A 24,204-nucleotide genomic window follows, 5' to 3' on the forward strand; every position below is an offset into this window, starting at 1 on the left:
CTTTGATGTACTATTTATTTGTTTAACCTGGACTGTAGTGGTCGGGTTATGTTCAATGTTTCTGAATTGATGTTTTAAGCTATTTTATTATTTAAACAAGTAATAAACGGCCGCGGCCTTTAAGGCTCCATCCACACTACCGCGACTTGTCAGCCTTACAAGTCGCGGTCCATTGACTGGTACAGGACCTGTTCTAATAGGAGCGACGCAAGTCGCTCCAACTTAGAAAAAGGGTCCTGTACTACTTTGGGGCGACCTCGGAGCGACTTGCATAGACATTCATTGTATGAAGTCCGTGTAAGTCGCGGTGCACGGGACTTCACAGGTCGCCCCCGAAGTCGTGCCTCTTCAGTGTGAATGCGGTCTTAAATCCAAATTTAGTTTGCAGTGTCATCTTTTTTAGATAAGTATAGAACATAGTTAAAGTCATGTCTACTATCCCATGCTCTAAACCTATGGATGGTAAAAAACTGCTTGTTATGGGCTGCTGCACTTTACACATGATCATTTCTCTGTGTTCTGTCTTATGACACATACATGGAATGCAATATTTTCTGAAGTCATAGGATCTTCCAGCATGATGTATGACAATTGTGTCTTTATGTCGGGGTAAATGTTCTCTTCTTACTGTACCTGGTAAACACAAACTTGTTTCTGTTTCAGGGTGACGTTTTGCTGGAGATTTTTTGACAAATTGTGAATTAGCTGGATGCACAAGGTAAGCGGCTTGGATCTACCAATAAGTGTTATTGTAACTACTGTTTTATATTTTACGTTATTTAAAATTTATTGGCTCTTATTACACAGTGTTTGTGAAGTGTATGTGGCATATTGTATATGGGCGATGAGAACTTCTATATAATTTATATACTTAAAATAATAGAACGTTATTAAGCATTATAATAGACTGTTGCGTAACATTCTTATTAAGATTATGCAATTATATAATTTATGTGCATCTAATACAAATGTATATGTGCATTTAGCTCAGAGGGTTTGAATGTGCGAATGTTTCATTCATCCTGTTAGTTCACCAGCAGACACAGAAGGACATGTACACTTGCTCTGTGACCTGTAAAGCAGAGATATGGGCTGTAACTGAACTGCTCTTACAGCATTTTAATATTACCTGGAAGGCAGCCAAGCCCAAAATAGTACTCTGCATAGGCCTGCCTCACATATGGATAGTGGTGAATGACGGGGACATTTCTTTTCTCCAGCAATGATACTGTCTTAAAGCAAGATTTATCTGGAAGAGAATTCATGTGTAATTATAACATGTACAGGGTTTTTTTTTTTTTATTTCTTTTATTACCTCTCAGAGTACAGTATGAACCCAGGCATTGACTTTGTCTTTTCTCCCTATTGTTTTATTTTTGTAGTGCTTGCTCTAGAAAAAAGGAAAAGGCCAGTTTACTGTCCTTTATACTTTGGGGGAGGGGTGGTTGGACTGTAACCAGTGTGGGTATCAAATTTGGTCAGTAGGTAGGGGAACACTACCCCATCCTTGGCATCATTGTGAGTACTTATGCCCTATTATTGGTGTCAGTGGAAGGAATGGTGCCGCATCATCTGTTTCAACGGCCTCATGTCATTGGGAGAAATAGTGCCCGAAAAAAGGGTCAGATAAATGGAAGCAGAGGCGCCTCATCCACCCCATGGACAGCAGTACAGCAGTTTAGACACCACTGCCTTAAATTATAAATTCTCATGAGCAGGACCCTCTGAATCCTTCTTTATTTGCTCTATAAATCCTCAGCAAGAAAACTGATAAAAGTGTGTTAGTGTAAATATATAGTGTGTGTATATACACTATATTACCAAAAGTATTTGGATGCCTGCTCTTACACGCACATGAACTTAAATGGCATCCCAGTCTTAGTCCATAGGGTTCAATACTGTGTTGGCCCACCTTTTGCAACTATAACAGCTTCAACTCTTCTAGGAAGGCTGTCCACAAGGTTTGGGAGTGTGTCTATAGGAATGTTTGACCATTATTCCAGAAGTGCATTTGTGAGGTCAGGCACTTATGTTGGATGAGAAGGCCTGGCTCGCAGTCTGTGCTCTAATATATCCCAAAGGTATTCTAATTAGTTGAGGTCAGGGCTCTGTGTAGGCCACCCCAAACTCACTCATCCATGTCTTTAATGACCTTGCTTTGTGCACTGGTCCAAATCATTTGGTGGAGGGGGGATTATGGTGTGGGGTAGTTTTTAAGGGGTTGGGCTTGGCCCCTTAGTTCCAGTGAAGGGAACTCTTAGGCTACATTCACACCTGAGCGTAGCGTTTTTCGCGCGTTTTTTACCGCGATTTTACCGCGATTTTTACCGCGATTTTTGTGCAGGCGTTTTTAGATTGAATAGAGATCAATGGAAAACGCCTGTAATCTGCCCAAAAAGAAGCTCATGTACTTTTTTGAGCTTTGGGCGTTTTGTATACAGCGTCAAAACGCTCAGATGTGAACAGGGGCCATTGAAATGAATAGGATTTGTCTTGTTGGGCGTTTTGAGAGCTGATCCTAGAGCAGAAAAACGCCCCAAAAACGCCCCAAAACGCCTAGATGTGAACGGAGCCTTAAGGCGACAGCATACCAAGACATTTTGGACAATTTCACAATCCCAACTTTGTGGGAACAGTTTGGGGATGGCCCCTTCCTGTTCCAACATGACTTCGTACCAGTGCACAAAGCGGGCCCCAGTGCCTGACCTCACAAATGTGCTTCTGGAAGAATGGTCAAACATTCCCATAGACACGCTCATAAACCTTGTAGACCGCCTTCCCAGAAGAATTGATGTGGTTATAGCTGCAAGGGGTGGGCCAACTCTTTATTGAACCCTACAGATTAAGATTGGGATGCCAATAAAATGCATGTTCGTGTAAAGGCAGGTGTCCCGATACTTTTGGTAATATAGTGGATATTTAGTGTGTGTGTGTGTGTATATGTCTGTGTGTGTGTGTGTGTGTGTAACTATATATATATATATATATATATATATATATATATATATATATATATATATATATAAATATAATTTTTTATATATTTTAGATTGTAAGCTCTAACAAGCAGGGCCCTCTGATTCCTTTTGTTCCAAATTGTATTGTAACTTTAATGTCTGCCTTCATTTTGTTAAGCGCTGCGCAAACTGTTGGCGCTATATAAATCCTGTACAATAATAATAATATCACGCCAATTGGATATAGTGTAAACTTTCCATAGTATCTGTTTCTATCTCATGGTAAAACTTCTTCTTTCTTTAGGCACACATGAGCATATACACAAACTGGAATCTCACTCACCCTCTCATTTGCCTCTATTTCAAGATTCAACAGCACTTTATATAAGCTCAGAGTTTCCTAGCGTGGCAGGTTAAATTCCAGCAATGTAGGATCACATGTGGCAGGCTCCTTATATCTGTTTCTCTATTACATGACAGCTGTATAGCCAGAGAACAGAAGGGAGTTGCAAATAGAGTAAAACAACTTTAAAAATTGTAATATAAAAATGCAATCACGTAGTGTTAGCACTATAGTACTATACAAGACCGCATGGAAAATATAGGCATTCACTTTCCTCTTCAGATGATTGTCAAGCAGCTTGCGCTGGTTTCTGCTTAATTCCCCACTCCACACTGAGGATCAGCTTGCTTCTCTGCACTGATATTGACACCAACTTCTGTACGTGTTACCAAACTCTGCCCTAACGCGTTTTGTCATTGAAGACTTTGTCAAACTATCTAAATTCTGTATAATAATCTAATCATTTCAGACAAGTACTGTTTCTGTATAGTTGAGACCTTTGGGTCACCTGAATTCAGAGTTTTACCCAAATAATTGCCACAGTTTTCGCAAAGCCAGATGATCGTGTCACACTCTGCAGATTGATTACCATCATGCAGAAATGAATGTATTTGGCCAACACCTGCTGTAGCTTTTGCGATACTTTTTTTACTTGTGCTATGATTAAGACCCACTGAGGGTCGATACACATGAGCCTGGAGAAGTGCATGTTGTATTCCCTCCAGTAAATAAAGTATCGCAAGAGCTACAGCTGTTGTCAGCTATATTCATTCATTTACACGTGTAGGAACTGACCAGAGCTTTCTGTTGCATCGCACCTGCAAACGTAAATACCTGACACAGGCGAGCATCAGCTTGTTGTATACTTGGTTCTTGCAGATTTGAAAGAAAAAGTAACTGAAAAATGCAGCTGTGAGAGAATACCTTCATTACGACCTTGTGGGAGAGGATGGTGATATCAACTACCACTTGTTACATTGGTCCAGGCTGGACCTGATGAGGTATGCATATTACATACCTTTGGGATTCCTGTGAAAGCTGGAAATCACTGTAGTAGTCTCCCTTACTACAGTGATCGCCACGGTGATCTGGGTCCTATGCCCAAGTGGCTGTCCTGCTGCATAGTAACCACAGGGGTTTCCCACTTGGCACCATTCACAGCAAGACATTTTCCACAGGTAATGCAAAGTGTTCTCTGACTGGATGAGGTGGGAAGGTGGGGCTGTGAGATAACAATCTCCATGTAGTTCAGTTAAGAGAACAGGACCTGGAAGACAACAGTGGTGTTTCCAGCTTCCCGAGGGATCTAACAGGTATGCATACAATGAAACTATATAAATAAATCGGAGTTCATAAATATATATATATATATATATATATATATATATATATATATTATAATATAATATAATATAATATAATTTTTTTTGAAACCCAGGGACATTTACAAGGGCCAATTTTCAATCCATGTTCACCCTTGCGACAGCATAGCATCAGTATATAATAAGCAAAAAAATAATAAAACCCAATCCAGGAATTAAAAAGAAGGGTAAATGCTCGCTATGTCTAGAGGTTACAGTGCAATCTCTATCACCTACCTTATATTCTGCTCCAGCACCCTCCTCCACATCATCACATATATGGCACTTTTCCCCTGCAAGTACCGGCTCGGCTCTACTTGGCCCTGCTTGGCCCGGTTTGGTTTTCCACTGCATGGTACCGCATGGTACGGTGTTGGAACGGTTCGGTACGGTTTGGTATGGTTTGCTTTTCCACTAAAAGTAGTACTAAAGTAAGTGGGTGGGATAACAACGATTCTCTGACCAATCAGTTGCTAGTAGTGACAAACAGTCAGCTGCATGCAAAGGATTGTGGGATATGGTACCGGTATGGAACCTCTTGGAACCACAATCAAGGTGGTACTGTTTTAGAGAGCCGTACCGTTTGGTTCCATGTAGTGGAAAAGCGCCGCCGTACTGTACCGTACCGAACTGTTCCTACACCGTACCATGCGGTACCAGCAGTGGAAAAGCACAAAAGCGAGCCGAACCGTTCGGTTCCATGCAGTGGAAAAGCGCCATTAGTGCATCGGAAAGTATTCACAAAGCTTTACTTTTTCTACATTTTGTTATGTAACAGCGTTATTCCAAAATTGATTAAATTCATTATTTTCCTCAAAATTCTATAAACCATACACCATAATGACAACGTGAAGGAAGTTTATTGAAATCTTTGCAAATTTATTAAAAATAAAAACCGAAAGAGCACAAACAAAGCCATGAAGTCCATGGAATTGTCTGTAGACCTTTTGGGATTGAATTGAGGCACAGATCTGGGGAAGGGTACAGAAAAGTTTCTGCAGCATTGAAGGTCCCAGTGAGCACAGTGGCCTCCATCATCCGTAAATGGAAGAAGTTTGGAACCACCAGGACTTTTCCAGAGCGGGCCCCCAGCCAAACTGAGCGATCAGGGGAGAAGGGCCTTAGTCAGGGAGGTGACCAGGAACCCGATGGTCACTCTGACAGAGCTCCAGCATTTCTCTGTGGAGAAAGGAGAACCTTCCAGAAGAACAACCATCTCTGCAGCACTCCACCAATCAGGCCTGTACAGTAGACCGGCCACTCCTTAGTAAAAGGCACATGACAAGTCTGCCTGGAGTTTGCCAAAAAACACCTGAAGGATGCTCAGACCATGAGAAACAAAATTCTCTGGTCTGATGAAAACAAAGATTGAACTCTTTGGCCTGAATGGCAGGCGTCATGTCTAGAGGAAACCAGGCACCGCTCATCACCTGGCCAATACTATCCCTACAGTGGCAGCATCATGCTGTGGGAATGTTTTTCATTGGCAGGAACTGGGAGACTAGTCAGGATCGAGGGAAAGGGAAATGCAGCAATGTACATAAGACTTCCTTGATGAAAACCTGCTCCAGAGCGCTCTGCACCTCAGACTGGGGCGAAGGTTCATCTTCCAACAGGATAACGACGCTAAGCACACAGCCAAGATAACAAAGGAGTGGCTATAGGACAACTCTGAATCTCCTTGAGTGGCCCAGCCAGAGCCCAGACCTGAACCTGATTGAGCATCTCTGGAGAGATCTGAAAATGGCTTTGCACCAATGCTCCCCATCAAACTTAATTGAGCTTGAGAGGTCCCGCAAAGAAGAATGGGAGAAACTGGCCAAAAATAGGTGTGCCAAGCTTGTAGCATCATACTCAAAGACTTGAAGCTGTAATTGGTGCCAAAGGTGCTTCAAAAAAGTATTGAGCAAAGGCTGTAAATACTTATGTACAGGGGATGTTCTTTATTTTTTTTAATACATTCGCAAAAATTTCAAAACAACTTATTTCATATTGTCATCATGGGGTATTGTTTGTCGAATTTTGAGGAAAATATTGAATTTGACCACTTCAGCCCCAGAAAGTTTTACCCCCTTCATGACCAGGCCTTTGTTTGCGATATGGCACTGCGTTACTTCAACTGACAATTGTGTGCCCGTGCAACGCTGTGCCCAAATAAAATGTTATATCCTTTTTTTCCCCCACAAATAGAGCTTTCTTTTAGTGGTATTTGATCACCTCTGCAGTTTTCATTTTCTGCACTATAAACAAAAAATTCAACAATTTTTTGAAAAAAAAAAAAATACAATATTTTTTACTTTCTGCTATAAAAACCTGTTAAAAATTGAAATTCAATTTAGACCAATATGTGTTCTGCTACATCATCATGTTTTTTGTTTAAAAAAAAAAAACTCCCAATAAGTGTATGTTGATTGGTGTGCACAAAAGTTATAATGTCTATAAACTATGGGATAGATTTATAGATTTTTTTTTTTTTTTTTACTAGTAATGGCAGCGAGCCACAATTTTTAGCAGGACTGCGACATTGCGGCGGACAAAACTGACACTAAGTGACACTTTTTGGGGACCAGTGATCCCAATATAGTGATCAGTGCTAAAAAATTTCAGTCACTGTACTAATGACACAGGCGGGGAAGGTTAATATCGTGGTGATCCAAGGGTTAAATGTTTTCCCTGGGAGTGCTTGCTAACTGTGTGGGGGATCCTCTGACTGTAGGAAGAAAGAGATCCGTGTTCCTGCTTACCAGAAGCACAAGCTCTTCATCTTCACCTCTCACAGAATGGGTTCTGCCTTGCTTACATAGGCAGACTGCCGTTCTGCCTCTCAACTGAATGATCGCGGGGTGCCGAACATCGGGTCCTCCAGACCTGCTGATTGGCTCCTGCTGTGTCCAGCCACAGCAGGAGAGGGTCACTGGCAGCGCGCATGCCCCAGACCCATTGCATGAAATCACGTACATGTACGTGATTTTAAGCAGGAGAGCCGCCCTGCTGCAGTATTTATTTGTGGGGCGGTCCGGAAGAGGTGAATCCATTTTGGAATAAGGCTGTAACATAACAACATATGTAAAAAGTGAAGGGCTGTGAATACTTTGTGGATGCACTGTACAATACAGGTACATTAAAGTTGAATTTCAGCCCAACCCTTACTAGCCTTAAAAATGTTCCTTCCACCTGCTGCTATCTATGCTGTCTAATCTGTGTCAGTCAACGGCAACAACAGGGGTGGGTGCCTACAATGACAGGGACACGGGAGCCAATGGTAAAGTTACAGCTCCTGGAATTTCCAGCCGTTGTCAAGTGCGCCCTCTTCTCCCCTGCAGCCGAAGTTCACAAATGGTGGGGATCATGTCACCAGACTGGAGATTATGAAAAATAGGTAAGTATACAATTTTTTTATTTTTTAACATAGGTTAGGCAGTATAGGTAGGGTAGCAGGAGAGGGCATTTTTAAGACTAGTTAGTGTTAGGCTAGAATTGCTATTTAACACTGACTGTATTGAGGGTTACAGAGCCGGCTGCAGGGGACCGGGTGCAGTGCTAGAAGGACCCTGCTGGAATCAAGAAATAGGGTTAGTATTTACGTCCTTTCTGTACACCCTTAACCCACTGCACTGTGATTTTATTTTTCTTTAATTTCTGGGGTTGGGCTTTAAAGACTGATCCTCCAATTTTAAAAGGGTTAAATAATTGGACTGTTCAAATGATCTAGGTTACATCAGATTGGTGTTTTATTGGTTTGCATCAAAGACTAGCTTTCCAAATATAACAGTCAGTCCAGTAGAGGGCAGCCTGAGAATTACAAATAAAAGGCAAGTTCTGCTTGGTGAAAGCTTGGTCCTCGGAGATTAGCCTGCATTGTCACAACATATCTTCCAGTACACAACTCCTGTCTCTGTGCTTTGTCACTGGGCTGTTTTTATGCCCCTTGTTTATAAATGGCAGAAACAGGGCATCTGGAAAAAATCTACGCTCAAATGCCAGCAATGAAATACTGTTATGTTAACGGGGTTTTATGTGGTTATTGATGTTTTCACACTATGTAACAGATTTTAATGCCTAAATTAGCTGGATTAAAGGGATTCCAGTAACATGTCAGGCAGTATTTCACACAGATGTGACATGGAAAGGCTCAACACACTACAGACTTCTCTTTATTTTGATTTGTGGTTGTCCTTTTTTTAAGTACTGTCCTTTTCATATTCTTAGCAAAAATCCCTGGGAAATGCAGTTATTTTCCATTATTGGAAATTTTTCTTTGAAACCTATCTGCTAAACACAGTTCAAAGGGAACAAATCTGCCACTTGTAAATATTCGCTCATATTTTTCAAGTTAGTGGTCTTTTTTTTTGTTTTATTTCTAAGCTTAAAATACCTCTTTGGGTATTACTTTTCCTGTTGTTTTCTCTGTTTATCCCAAGCCCAGTGTACCTCTTCTTAATCCTATATGAATGGAGGCCCAAGAAATAACAAGTGGGTCAAAGTTTTAGCAATTACACGTAAATCTTAACTTTTCAAAATGAAATCCCCAGGAGACATTATCAGCCCAAAACCCACCCTGTTTTAAAACAGAACTGAAGTGTGTGTGTACATTATCTTTAACCCCTGAACATCTTTTTGTTCCACTGTACATTTTTCAGCGGTGTACCGGTGGGGTTTTATTTACCCGGTGCCATTTATGAGCCGCACTGCCAATCCGCCTGGTGATCGCTGTGTACTGAGCTGTCATTAGATGTAATCTGAGGGGCTGGGTACCAGGTGATCACTGTGATTGGTCATCACAGCAATCACATGCCACTGTTTAAAGTGCAGATTCCTCCCCTTCTTCTTACAACAAGGAAAAGGAGGGGGAATGTAATAATTATGAATGGGGAAAGAATGAATGGATCAGCAGCCATTCTCCTATCTCTGTACTGTGTTATAAGAGATGTATATTAACACCTTTGTACTGCCTTATCCTGCCCATCTCAATATTAATCCCTTAATCTCAGTGATGCCACTGTATGTGAAAATTAACCATTCATTTTCTTCTTCCTCTCTCTATGACCTGTACAGGTAAAGAGGACGTCTAGACTTTTACCTAAATGTGATTAAACCTGTTCCCACCCCCATTTTACCTCTTATTCTGCTGTAACTACCCACTGAAAGGTAGATGTTTATACTTGTGAATCTTGCTGGAATTCCGGCACTTCAGGTTTATCCACATATAAATATCCCTTATTTGGAAGGAACAACATATAAAATCCATACAAAAAGGCCAATATGTTTTGGCCGTTAGACCCTAATCATGACTCATGAAGATTATTCTTACCTATTCTGAGGGTGCTCTGATCCTGTCACTTGTTTTTCTCACTGCGGTGGCTTTAGTGGAGAGAAGAGATAGCCGACAATGGATGCCCCATAGAAAGCCTATGGATGACAGAGGCATTTTATCCATTGTCGGTCATCTCGCCTCTCCCCTGAAGCCAGCCTCTGGGGAGATCATGTGACTGGGCACGAGCACCCTCAGAATAGGTAAGTATAAACCTCTGCCTTTCACAGGGTACTTAGAGTAGGATTTAGAAGAGGGGTGGGAGCAGGTTTAAGCATAGTTAGAAATACGCTGGATTCCACTTCAAGGTATCTGGTGCACTATTCTCAAGCTCCATGTTTACCCCCCTTTAGTATTGGCATGTTTCTTCATTGGCAAATAATTAGGTCATTTTGGGGTGTCTACTTTCCAAAATAGGATCCTTTTGGGGGGTTTTCATACTATTCTGGTATTTTTACGTTTTCTGAAAGTAAGCGAGAGAGGTCTTTTTCTTTCTTTTTATTTTTATAGTTAAAAAAAAAAAACCTTGGTTACTAAAAGGAAATAAAAATGCTACAAAATTATTTGGCTTTAGTGTTGCATAACAGGGTAATTGTCAACTATCACAACACTGTATATATATAATGTCATCCCTGTATGTGTGTGTATGTGTGTGTGTGTATATATATATATATATAAATAGTGTAATCCCTGGAATTTCTCTTTCACAGCCATCAGATAGTGTTCTGATAGGCTGTCCTTCAGCACATGTAAAGATTACCTGCAGCGGCTTTAACTGAGAAAAGTTGCACCACTCGCCTGCCTGCCTCCTTCTGCCTCCTTCGCCATTCACAAACTCGTAATACTGCATTCCCACAATGCATTGCGTTCTGCAAGTGATGTGTAAGCAGCTGACTGACAGAACCTCCTTTGCCCATTCACAGAATGCATTGCATTCTGGAGGCGAATAACAGTATAAGTTTTGTGAATGGCAGAGAGAGCAGGAAGGGGCGGGCGAGTGTTGCAACTTTTCCCTGTAGTAGCTGCAGCTGTAAACCTTCACATCGCCAGAAGATAGCCACTCCCTTTTTAGTGTCCTTCATTCGCTGATTGACTAGTTGATAGTACAGTTCTAAGCGGTATACCTTCAGTCTGTACCTCCGTCTTCCTGGGTGTTGAAGATTCCCCACAAACCTCTACAGGGCCACAAATCTGCTACATCGGGATCCTTAACCTATAAATATGGGGATAGTGTCTTTTCTTTATCTCATTCTTATAATGCAGTTTCAGACAAGTTATGTAGGGCAACCTGAATAATTTATGGATCTCCTGTTTAAACATGGCTAGGAGAAAAGTGACACAACAGACTATGTTCAAGGTTCTTATTTGGGTCGGAGTAGTAGTTTTTGGTCACAGGGGGAAAAGAGCAGTTCTGACCAGTTTTTTTATTTTTTTTATTCTATTTGAGATTTGATCAGTGGCCAATTTAAAAAACAAAAAACAGGGCTTATGTATTAAAGAAAAATACTGCTATTATAGTAAACATTCTATGGTAGAGGAATAAGTGTAATACTTGTGTTATTCCTGGAAGGGTTTTTCTGGCGCCTCAAACCAGGAGGTTGGGACTTTATGGGCAAGTGAACATAAGTGCAAATGGGTAAATGAACAATAAGCAATGTATTGTGAAAATAAAAAACGCAATAATTTATTACAATATTGGTTTTAAATATATAGGCAATTTGTGAACCATGTGCTTGGGGGGAAGACCCCAAGTGTGAAGGAAATAAAAGGGGTTGATTCCAAAGAATCATTGACAGTAGTGCATTTGTGACATTTGTGAGGATTTTTTGGCTGTTTCCCAATAGATGTTGATTAGGACAGTGTGTCCCCAAAAAAATCCCCAATTGCTGACGCGTTTCGGCTCTATCATGGGCCTTTTTCAAAGCATTTTGGGTTATTCAGTCTTTAATCTGAGAGAGAAATATACATAATTGTTTTAGATCCTCTCGGTATAGTTTCATCAAGTATGTATAAAATAAATAATGGAATAGGTACATACACGGGTGTAGCCGCTAATTCTGCGCAGAGCTCCCTTGTCCAAGATTGCCCCCACTTGTGTTATTCCTCTCACCCCTGGCAGCAGACACTGTCCTTGTTCTCAGGGTTGTTCTGAGTTGCAGACAGACCCTTGCGTTCTCTTGTCCAATGCAGAACTGCTGGTCCAGCATTGCATGTGATTTCAGAGTAGGGGGGGACCAGTCATACAGTGTGTTGGTAGCGTGCCGGAGTGAAATCCGGCCATAGATGGTTAGAATCTCAGCCGGTTCAGCAGGGAGCAGTCGAGATTCGAACCATGTTATGGACAAGCTGATTGTAATCAAGCTGATTGAGCGATCAAGTTGGGTACTACCAGCATGTCAGATTTCTCAACGTACGGTTACTGCCACCAGCTATAGCCAGTAACAATTGTATTCTGCCAGCCGGGAATGCTCCTCACGCCCCCCCCCCCCCCACTGGCAGAAAATAGAATAGCGCAGCGGGATGTATTTCCCCATCAACACTGACTGTATTGATGGGAGAATCAAGCAATTTTCTTTTCTTTCCTCTAGTGGTGGAAGGAAAGAAAATCGTATCATCTATGACCAGCATTAACAAGCATTTAACCCTTGTAGTGTGGGAAGGCTCCACTGCAAGACTATTCTTCTTTTTTTTTTTTTTGCTGCCATATGTGGGGTTTATTGTACTGCTTGTCTTAAGTATGAATGTGTTACTAGAAGAGGATATTTTGATGCCAACATCGTTACCGTAAACTGCCAAAAACTAGACAAAAAAATTACACTCTTTATACAGTTTCTGTTTTCGTGCCCAGGCATTTGAAACTCTCTAATTTGAGCACACCGTGGTATATCTTGAGCAATGTGGTCTAGTGACAGCAAAACTGATTTGGTAATACCAAAACCAGAAAATGACCCAAATAGGGTCATCAGTTCCATCAGGAATGATAAGGATTTGTCAGTATTCCCCAAAAAGTGTAGTACATCATCCAAGTATGGCACTGCCTTTTCTTACCAAGTGCTCCCATGAAACCCACACATAGCAATTGCAAGGGGCTCCGCTGCCAGCACGAAAAGGAGACAAACTGAGAAAAACAAACATTTCTGAGGGTGTATTATTGATCACCAGACGGCTTTTGGAATAGAAGTGGGAGCCATTTAATAAAATAAGATCCTAGTCCAAAGTGAGAGAGGACGTCCCATAAATATTCCATTTAATTTTTTCCAACACTTTGGCGGCAAGACCTTGAGACAGAATAGTGGTTTTGCCCATGTTGTCAGCAGAAATTTGAATATTTAAAAATACCCTTCTGACATTAATAATTGTCAGTATAGAGGGGATTAAGCCTGTTTATTTGGCATGTATTGTGTATTACTTCCATTAGTTGGTTTGCAAGAACCCTGGAGAAACGTTTTACATCAGAGGTTAGGTTAAGAGAAAAGTTGGAAGGTGTAATTCTGGAATAAGGATGTCCTTCCCTGTTTAGTACTGGGATTACTGCTTCTGTCCGAGTCCAAAAGAGAACTTGTACTCATATCCTCCTCCAGAACCCCTAGCAATTCAGAAAAAGAATAGTACCTTATTTTTTGTATCTATAAAGGGCGACCATCTAAGCTTGGCACTTTTTTTTGTTGGTAGCCTCTGCTGCTGCAGTGGAGAGTTATCAATTGTGAGCAGGACGGATTTGGGTTACTCCTTTGCTCCTCTGATAAACATGGAAATTAGAACCTGTATATTATACTTCCCCACTCACTTGATCCAGTGCTGTGCCCACTTTATTGGCTCTCCCTGATGTTACAGGCTTTGCTGAGGCAGCGGGAGCCATTGGATCCTGATGCTGTCAGTCCAATCCTGTGATGAAGGGGTGGGGCCGTGCCACACTGTCTTTTATCTATGGACACGTATTTTATTAACATAATTATTTACACACACATTTTAGACATTCCCACCATTCACCCCTTTATGTCTAAAGTGTAAAAAATTTACATTTTACTTATCAATAGAAAACCTGAGCCTGGGATAATGCACACGACTGTCTTGATGAAATTACCTTTACGGGAGCCCCCCTTTTATGTCAGAGGCCTTCCTTTCACGTTTAAAAGGCCCCCCCACCCCTCCCAATCATAGGGTTGTCTCATTACAGCAGAGCCCCCCATTACCGAGTTCCCCAATCATCAAGCCCCTCTTTACATCAGAGTCGTACCTTTGGCTCCAGCAGCAATAGCGGATAGTGGAAGGTGGAGTAGGTCTGGAGGAGGAAAGCCTCCATCCTGAATGCAGGGGGCAGCCCTGGGTCAGTGTCATGTGTTGCAGTGGTGCTGGTGGGACAGCTGCCAACAACATAACAAAGAATGGCACCATGCATCCAACCTATGCCACTTTTCCACTGCAAGTACCGGCTTGCCTCCACTCGGCCCTGCTTGGCTCGGTTTGGTTTTCCACTGCATGTTACCGCATGGTACTGTGTTGGAACAGTTCGTTACGGTGTGCTTTTTCACTAATAGTAAGTGGGTGGGATAACAACTATTCTCTGACCAATCAGTGGCTAGTAGTGACAAACAGTCAAGGCTGCATGCAAAGGATTGTGGGATATGGTACCGGTACGGCCCTCTTGGAACCACAACCAAGGTGGTACTGTTTAAGCGCGCCGTACCGTTTGGTTCCATGTAGTGGAAAAGCGCCGCCGTACCGTACCGAACCATTCCAACACCGTACCATGCAGTGGAAAAGCACAAAAGCGAGCCGAACCGTTCGGTCCCATGCAGTGGAAAAGCGCCATTAGAGCATCATTGGTCTGGTGCTGGTGGAAAAACTGCCCCACCATGGCAGGTCATGACGCCGATCCAGAGCAAACTTGCAGCACCCTGGAGGAACCCAAATGGCACCATGTTTGAGAAACATTGTCCTAATTGTTTAATGTTTAAGAACACTTTAGAATATACTGTTTATTCACCACTACAGTAGCTCATAACAGGAATTCTGCAGTTAATTTTCTAAAAATTCGATCACAGTTCAAACAAATGTTAATAAATAATATGTTTTTTATGATTTTTCTATGTATGTGTTGCATAAACATGACAGCTATTTGTTCCAAATTTCTTTCAAAGCTGCATCCACAGTGAAATATACATTGTATGGCCGGCCAGTTAAACTGTTTGTAGTTTACAAAGTTGGCTTCCAACCTGAACATTTTCATGGGGAAGATATCCAGAAAGCGGAGTTCTAAAATTATATATTGGCTTTATTTTAATCTAATGCCAAAATAAGGGTTTGGATGTTTTATGAGCCTGAACTAATATAATCTTTATGGTTTTTCACAAGCACCCTTGTATGTTCCTGGGAAATGTTAAAGCACACAGACCACCATGGTTTCATTGGCCCTGAATTGCTATAGTGTGTTCTGTTTGTTTTGGGTTTGGGTCTTAAATGAATGCTTGATCCCAAGTCACTTCAAACCGGGCTACGTCCACAATATCCCAGGGTTTTGTAAATCTGGTTTTTCTAGGGGCTTTAGTGATTTTCATTTGTTTTTTTCTTTCTGGTTGGTCTACACTAGTGGCTTTATTTTGAGATTACAATAGCTCAGTTTGTGTTTGTTAGATAAATAAAATATTTTCCTTTTCCAGACTTCCAATCTGCAAAGTCTCAGGAAGTAAAGTTTATCCGGGCACAGACACTGATCTTGTACAGATGTTCGAGGTTTTTGTTTTTTTGGTTTAAGGACAATAGGCTGGTATACAATATGTGTGTAAGGGTTTCTGACTACATGCATATACAATCGTGTTTTGATTAGGTTACATTGAATATATAGACCTATTTAAAGTGATGATAAACCCAAAAGCAAACATATTGCAGCTTACCAGTCCTTAGATGTAATTGCTGCAATAAGTTCCTTTTTTAGGCTTTCTTTGCTTTGTTTTCACCTGGTGATCTGCCCAGTTAGTCTCTTGTTTTTCTAAAGCACAAGCTGTCTTGCAGATGTAGCTGTTACAGGTTTAAGCCAAACCATGTACATTAGGCCATAAGTTATGGAAATTTTTTTCCGTAGAAAGAAAATTGCTGTATTCCCCCATGAACATAGTCCCCGTCGGAAGAACACAGTAGCACTGTGGGAGGGATTCCCCCTATCCCCCCTGCCGTGCTATTGTGTTTTGCCAAAGAAGAGCCCTCCTTGCCGGGAAAAAAAAAAATACTTAGTGTTGCCAGCTATAGCTAGTGGCAATATTCATTCAGGAAACACCCGACAGGCTGGTTGCACACAAATCGTTTGTCTGCAACCAGCCTGTCGGGTGTTTCCTGAATGAATATTGCCACTAGCTATAGCCATCCATCCAAAACCGAGCTTATAATTTTTCCTCCACCACGTGCCCCTTTCCCTGATTTCTCTGTCAATATCGATGGCATTACTATCAGCCCATACCCGCATGCCAAGGTCTTAGGTGTTGTCCTGGACTCTGAACTCTCCTTCAAACCCCACATCCAATCACTGGCCAAATCTTGCCGCCTCAACCTCCGCAACATCTCCAAAATACGCCCCTTTCTAACCAAAGACACAACAAAGCTCCTAGTTCACTCCCTGGTCATCTGGCGCCTCGACTACTGCAATTCCCTTCTCATTGGCTTACCCCTAAACAGGCTATCCCTCCTTCAATCCATCATGAATGCTGCTGCCAGACTCCTCTACCTTACCAATCGCTCAGTGTCCGCTGCTCCTCTCTTTCAATCCCTCCACTGGCTTCCGCTCACCCAACGAATTAAATTCAAAATACTAACAACTTACAAAGCAATCCACAGCTTAGCCCCTAGCTACATCACCAGCCTCGTCTCAAAATACCAACCTGATCGCTCTCTTCGTTCCTCTCAAAACCTCCTGCTCTCTAGCTCCCTCGGCACCTCCTCCCACGCTCGCCTCCAGGACTTTTCCAGAGCCTCTCCAATCCTATGGAACTCCTTACCCTTCTCTGTCCGATTTATCTCCTACTCTATTTATTTGCTTTTAGGCGATCTCTGAAACCCTCCTCTTCAGAGAAGCCTATCCTACCCACACTTAACAAATATACCTCCATTTTCTCCATCAGCCCATCCCCCACGGTTATTGCCTTTTGTTTCACTTGACCCTCCCTTCTATATTGTAAGCTCTAACGAGCAGGGCCCTCTAGTTCCTCCTGTTTTGAATTGTAATGTAACTGTATTGTCTTCCCTCACATTGTAAAGCGCTGTGCAAACTGTTGGCGCTATATAAATCCTGTATTATTATAATAATAATACTTGTGTACAACCAGGGTGCCCAAACATGGACCGAAATTCCACTGGTCCCCGCTCAACTGGCTGAATTTCAATCCATGTATGGCTGGTTTACCACTGACAAGGGTGCTTACAAAGATCAACTTTCATTTATTTATGTAAAATGTTTATCCCAAAGAAAAAAAAAAACTTTTTGCTGTAACAGCTTATAATGTTCAGCTTCAGTTTGTTAAGGCTCGTACACACTTGACGAGAATCAGACGAAATATCGTCTGATTTTTCTCTCTCATGCTCAGCGGTCATAACCGTTTTTAGTTGACAGTGCATAATGTTCACGAAATTTCTCGTCCGCTTTTTTTTTTTTTTTTTTGGGACGTTTGTACCTAGATTTCCGGGTCGTCGGCAACCTCAGATCATGTACGGTCTTTCGTATCCGATTTTTCGCGGACGTACTGCATACACATTAAACTAAAATTGGTCGTGCTGGGGACGGACAACAAAAATTTGGTGTTTGTCCCTCCGTTTTTTTTTTTTTCGTTGAAAATGTCGGCATTGGCTGCTGAAAGTTGTGTACACACTAGCCGAAAATCATACGATTTTACCTCGGACTGGAATTTCCGGCAGATTTTCTACTAGTGTGTGACCCACTTAAGTGTATCTAAATCTGCTAGTCCATCTAACACTCCCATCCTCCCAGATTAACTGTGCCTCAAAAATGAAAATTAATGCAGCCACCAACTCTGATTGGTAAGCTGCAATATATTATATTTTTGGTTTTGGGTTTAATACGGCTTGAAAAGTGATCAGCTTGATACAAAATATATTTAATAACCACAATAACAAAAACGATTCCATATATAGCTTGTAAATATAAATGTACATGGGGCAGTCATATTTTCCCATTACATATGCAAGTCCTGCTGACTGTTTTGAAATTCTATACAATTATTCAGCTTTACTGATGCTCATCAGAATGCAAATTACAATGAGCTGACGGTCTACCTGAAATCTTGCACTCCCTGTCTGGCAAATGACTCAACAGTTGTTTAAGTATAGGGAAACTCCCTAAAAAAATCTTGTTAGCATACCTTCTGTTGGCAGCATTTAGAAATCTGCTTTCTGTCTTTATGCTTTATTTCTTCTATTTTGATCAGTTCATCCTGCCAATAAAGGACTTCCTGTCCTAGGGTGACAATACTCCAGGAACAGCGTTGTCACCCTAGGACAGCGTTTCTCAACCTGTGTGCCGCGGCACACTGGTGTGCCGTGAAGAGTCCCCAGGTGTGCCATGGCAAAATTACCCCATCTGATCCACAAACTGTGTTGGCCACTCAGTTAAGCCTTGTTGTTACAGCGGTTCTGGTCCGCTGTCTAAAGCTCACTTCTCGCTGCCACAGGCATTTGGGAAACTGTGCGGGCCATCCGATCGCATCTTGCCGATGATGTCATCGGTTGCTAGGGGCGGGTTAAGTGTACGCACAGCTTTCTGGGATGTGCGAGCCGCAGGTCCCAGGAGACGCTGGCTGGAGCGCTTTTCCCCGAGGGGAGGTGAAGCAGAGCATGTGGAGAGGAGGAAGAACAGGGAGGAGGCACTTCAGTGGCTGCATATGAGCTCCTCTGAGCTCCATGAGGTACAGCAATTGTACCTGTAATTTACCTGCTGCTGTTTTTTGTTTTCGGTTTAATTGCAGACATGGTGATTTTTTTTTTTAATGCAATATAAATATACATAAGATATGTTGGTTAATATTATTTATTATTGGTAATAGTAACTATATTTCTTTAATAGTAACTGCACTTCTTTTTATTTTGTCTTCCACTTGCACATTGCTCTGCTGCAGTGCAGGTGTAGCGCAGGGTACCCCCGGTTTTCATGTGCATTATCTGCGGTTTCCTATAGACTTCTATTATGTCCCTCATTTTTGGTGTGCTTTCAGAAAATGTAGGACATAATAGAAATTTATTAGAAACGGCAGGTAACGCACATGAAAACCCTGCGCTACACCTGCACTGCAGCCAAACTGCAGTGAGTCATAGTTAAATATACGTACTGGCTTTGAAATGGTTTATTGGGGTTATGTCTGAAGATATCAGCCATAACCTCAGTATTGTTTTTTACAGCCTACGGCTGGCTTTATAATGAAAGCGTTCCAAGCGGCACGTGAGCCACTGGAATGCTTTCAGAAGCAGCGGGAGGGGATGTACCCCCCCTCCCACCGGCTCACCCGAGAAACAATCCAATAGTGCAGTCGGCTAGTCCCAGGGGCGATGAAAGAGTACAGTATATCCTCTATGGCCTTGGAGGACCAGAGCGACGTCATGACGTTCCGTCCAGTCCAGGCTGCATTTTTGGTTGGTGTGCCTTGAGATTCTTCCAGATTTTAAAGGGTGCCTTGGGTGAAAAAAGGTTGAAAAACACTGCCCTAGGACATGCAGACTGCTGGTTGGCTAAGTTTGGGGTATGTGTGCTTTTAGCCTATTGGGAAGCCTGTATCTTCTGTACCCCTGTCATTATGATTTGCACACTCAAGGTGGAAGGTACAACACTGAGTTTGAGAAGCATGTTTGACATTATATGGCAAATAGGTTGGTGTAAAAAAAAAAAAAAAGTGACTGAATAGGTTCTAGATTGTAAGCTCTAACGAGCAGGGCCCTCTGATTCCTCCTGTTATGAAATGTATTGCAACTGTATTTTCTGCCCTCATATTGTAAAGCGCTGCGCAAACTGTTGGCGCTATATAAATCCTGTATAATAATAATAATAATAAATATTTTAGTGTATTGATTTATGTACATTGTTTGCTATAGAGGCGCTTGAAAACTGCCCATAAAACGCTGAGTGATTTTCAGGCGCTTTTCATGCGTTAGCGGTGCACTTTTTTTAAGGACATGTGACTCAAAAACTGCTTTGAGGCGCTTTGAAGCACTTTTCAGGTGCTTTTGAGACGCTTCCCATTAATTTCAATGGAGAGGGGCATTTTTGAGGTGCTTTTTTTAGCACTCCAAACATTCTCTAAAGATTCTGCTTGCAGGATTTTTTTTTCACCGCCCCGCCAACGCACCGCTCCAGTGTGAAAGCATTCATTGATTTTAATGGGAATAGGTTTTCGTGAGCGTTTCAGGTGCTTTTGTTAGCGCTAAAGTGCTTGAAAAGCACCTCAGTGTGACAGGGTTCTTAAGAAAAGAGGCAGAATAATAGAAAACTCAGGGTTTGCTCACGCTAGTGCCTACTCTGCAAATTTCTGTCCTTACTACAATACCAGTATCATGGAAAAACAAGCTAATAAATTGATATCAAATATCAATTAAAGTAAAAACTACAATAATAGCTCAATATATGGGCTCACTAAAGCAAAATATACATTTCCTTTAAGAAAGCAAATATTTAAGACAGCAAATATTGCAAGTATTGCTGCCTAATTTGACTGGACAAAGAGAATGTGCGCCACTTGAGATGTGGCAGGCCTGTCTGATCCTGAAACAATGCTCTCACCTGGATATTAGGTTTTACCATATTCAGATAAAGGAAAGGGTAATGGGGGCAGCTGCTGCCTTGAGGCAGGTCATCGGCTTACATTGGAAACATCTGTCTGCCAGACACAATCTGTTGCAGTCTTTCTCCATCAGCATTGCTTGAATGAATGAGATCCCTTTCAGAAATAAGGGGCACATCATGTAATTGTGCAGTGTAGTACATTTATACTTGCATAGCACCCATAAAAAAAATGAGTATTGCTCGTTTTATTTACTGTCATGCAGTATGCCACCTGCTGTGTTATTTCAACTGTTTAATCTGGTAGAATGCTCATGCAAAATCTACGACCAGCCATAACCAAGGTGATCTCATAGGCTACCATAGATCTCCTTGCCCTTGATGCAATAAAACACTGCAAATTTCAGCAAAAGTCAGCGTTACCAACTGCTCCACAAATGGGCCATTCCCTCCTTCTTTTGAAAGTTATTTGCATAACGGCCAAATAACTTTCCAGCCTTCTGAAAATCTTTTATTCAACTCCCCACAGGGTTAATGTCCAGTAAACTGGCAAGGTAATATGCTCAACAAATGCACAAAACGTGCCTAATCCTCATGTAGTACTGTGTCATCTATGTCCAAAAAAGAATAAAGCACACTGCATTGTATACATGTTAATAACACTTTATTGAACTTACATACATGATCACTAAATTCAGGACTGCAATCAAGCCAAACACTTGTGGCCTACAAGTATTACAGTGATACTAAATGCACACTGTTTAGTTTACATTGCCCCTTCTATTTCTGTTTGATGATGATGAAAAAAATTATTTTAACTAAAAAAAAAAAACACAAGCACCTTTTTCCTCATTGATATACAGGTCCCTCTCAAAAATTAGCATATTGTGATAAAGTTCATTATTTTCTGTAATGTACTGATAAACATTAGACTTTCATATATTTTAGATTCATTACACACAACTGAAGTAGTGCAAGCCTTTTATTGTTTTAATATTGATGATTTTGGCATACAGCTCATGAAAACCCAAAATTCCTATCTCAAAAAATTAGCATATTTCATCCGACCAATAAAAGAAAAGTGTTTTTAATACAAAAAAAGTCAACCTTCAAATAATTATGTTCAGTTATGCACTCAATACTTGGTTGGGAATCCTTTTGCAGAAATGACTGCTTCAATGCGGTGTGGCATGGAGGCAATCAGCCTGTGGCACTGCTGAGGTGTTATGGAGGCCCAGGATGCTTCGATAGCGGCCTTGAACTCATCCAGAGTGTTGGGTCTTGCATCTCTCAACTTTCTCTTCACAACATCCCACAGATTCTCTATGGGGTTCAGGTCAGGAGAGTTGGCAGGCCAATTGAGCACAGTAATACCATGGTCAGTAAACCATTTACCAGTGGTTTTGGCACTGTGAGCAGGTGCCAGGTCGTGCTGAAAAATGAAATCTTCATCTCCATAAAGCTTTTCAGCAGATGGAAGCATGAAGTGCTCCAAAATCTCCTGATAGCTAGCTGCATTGACCCTGCCCTTGATAAAACACAGTGGACCAACACCAGCAGCTGACATGGCACCCCAGACCATCACTGACTGTGGGTACTTGACACTGGACTTCAGGCATTTTGGCATTTCCCTCTCCCCAGTCTTCCTCAGGGTCCGGTCACCTCTTCTCGTTGTGCAGCGTTTTCTGCCACACTTTTTCTTTCCCACAGACTTCCCACTGAGGTGCCTTGATACAGCACTCTGGGAATTCATTCAGAAATTTCTTTCTGTGTCTTACCCTCTTGCTTGAGGGTGTCAATGATGGCCTTCTGGACAGCAGTCAGGTCGGCAGTCTTACCCATGATTGCGGTTTTGGGTAATGAACCAGGCTGGGAGTTTTTAAAAGCCTCAGGAATCTTGTGCAGGTGTTTAGAGTTAATTAGTTGATTCAGATGATTAGGTTAATAGCTCGTTTAGAGAACCTTTTCATGATATGCTAATTTTTTGAGATAGGAATTTTGGGTTTTCATGAGCTGTATGCCAAAATCATCAATATTAAAACCAATAAATGGCTTGCACTACTTCAGTAGTGTGTAATGAATCTAAAATATATGAAAGTCTAATGTTTATCAGTACATTACAGAAAATAATGAACTTTATCACAATATTCAAATTTTTTGAGAGGGACCTGTACAGCTGTCACATGACCCAGCTCTTTCCCAGCTTGTCTTTAGGGAAACAGTGGCAGGAAGAGCTTCTAATCCTTTGCTGCTGATCACATATAAAAAAAAAAGCAGCCTTTGGAATGCTGAGTAAAAATAAATAATATCAATAAACTATTTTAAATTGTCCAAAAATATATATTTGACATCAAATCTTTATTATTTTTTGCCAGTAACCTGGTGTGGGGGCAGATTTCTGCCAGTCCCAGGCTGTGTTATGCCCCTCCAAGCCAGTATCTTAGAATAAAAGGCAGGTGATTCCTCATCAACCTACTTGTAAACTGCCCCATTGTGTTTAGCTGGTTAGTAGGCATGGAGAATGGGGGAGGGGGCTGTCATTTACCACTGTGTATACACCCACATGTGTGACTCCATTGTCACATGGGCTACTCAGATCGGATGGGAAGGAAATGCTCAGCACAGAAACTCACTGAAAACTGAGCTGGTGCAGAGTTGCCGCCACAGCTGCAAAATCCCTATCTGAATTGGGGACTAGACTAGTGGCTATAAAAAACAGCAGGATCAACCAGGTTTTTTGCAGAATGCAGAAACTGAATCTCAAAGTGGCTGAGTGAGTATGAACAACATGCAATACAGCATTTATTGATTAGTTTTTATGATGTGGGTTTAGTGACAATTTAAGGAAACCCGACATGTGAAACCGTGGCACTGGAAATAACAGCTTCCACTATCACAAGATTTACTGGGATACAATTTCAGGATCCTTCCTTGGTGATAGTAGGGGCCTGTATTTTCTGGTGCCACTGTCCCATACATCAGTAATTTTTTTTTTTTTGCTGATCCGTGATTTCCTTTAAGCCGAAAAGAGCTTCCTGTTGGGTGAACAAAATATGTGAAAAGTTTTACAGTTTGTCGTCTTAAAAAATCAGCCACAGCTTTAGTCGAACAGCCTATGTATGTATGTCAATGTACTATAGAGAAGTACCCTTGGTTTCCGTGGGGAAGAAGTGCAGAGGTCCAGTATACCCTGCTGATAGGAAAGGGATGTGTTGGACCTGTGCCCTGGGACCTTTGCTTTCCCCCAGGGAGAGAGGTGCACTTTGCAGATGCTGGCTCTTCTACATAGGCCATTGCTCCTGTAGCACCCTACAGGTAGGTGCTAGGTAAATGTATAGTGGGCCTTGTCTGCCTAACAGCAGGGCTGTGATTTATTTAGCTAGGGTGTCAGGGCTTCCAGATGTGCCTGCTGAGGGGAGAAGTATCCCCACTGGCTCCTGTGAGAGGCTTCTAATAGGGCG

At 41.7% G+C, this 24,204-nt stretch overlaps 1 protein-coding gene across 1 annotated transcript in view; it reads left to right on the forward strand.

Annotated features, from left to right (window-relative positions):
* Positions 1-661: 661 nt before the first annotated feature.
* MAPRE2 (microtubule associated protein RP/EB family member 2) overlaps positions 662-24,204 on the forward strand; it is a 246,291-nt gene continuing 222,748 nt past the window's right edge. Inside the window, exon 1 of the mRNA XM_082258688.1 lies at positions 662-718. The gene's annotated coding sequence lies outside the window, so the exon portion shown is untranslated. The remainder of the gene's footprint in view (positions 719-24,204) is intronic.

Source organism: Pelophylax lessonae (genome assembly GCF_965119305.1).
Source record: "Pelophylax lessonae genome assembly, chromosome: 5".
NCBI lineage: Eukaryota > Metazoa > Chordata > Amphibia > Anura > Ranidae > Pelophylax > Pelophylax lessonae.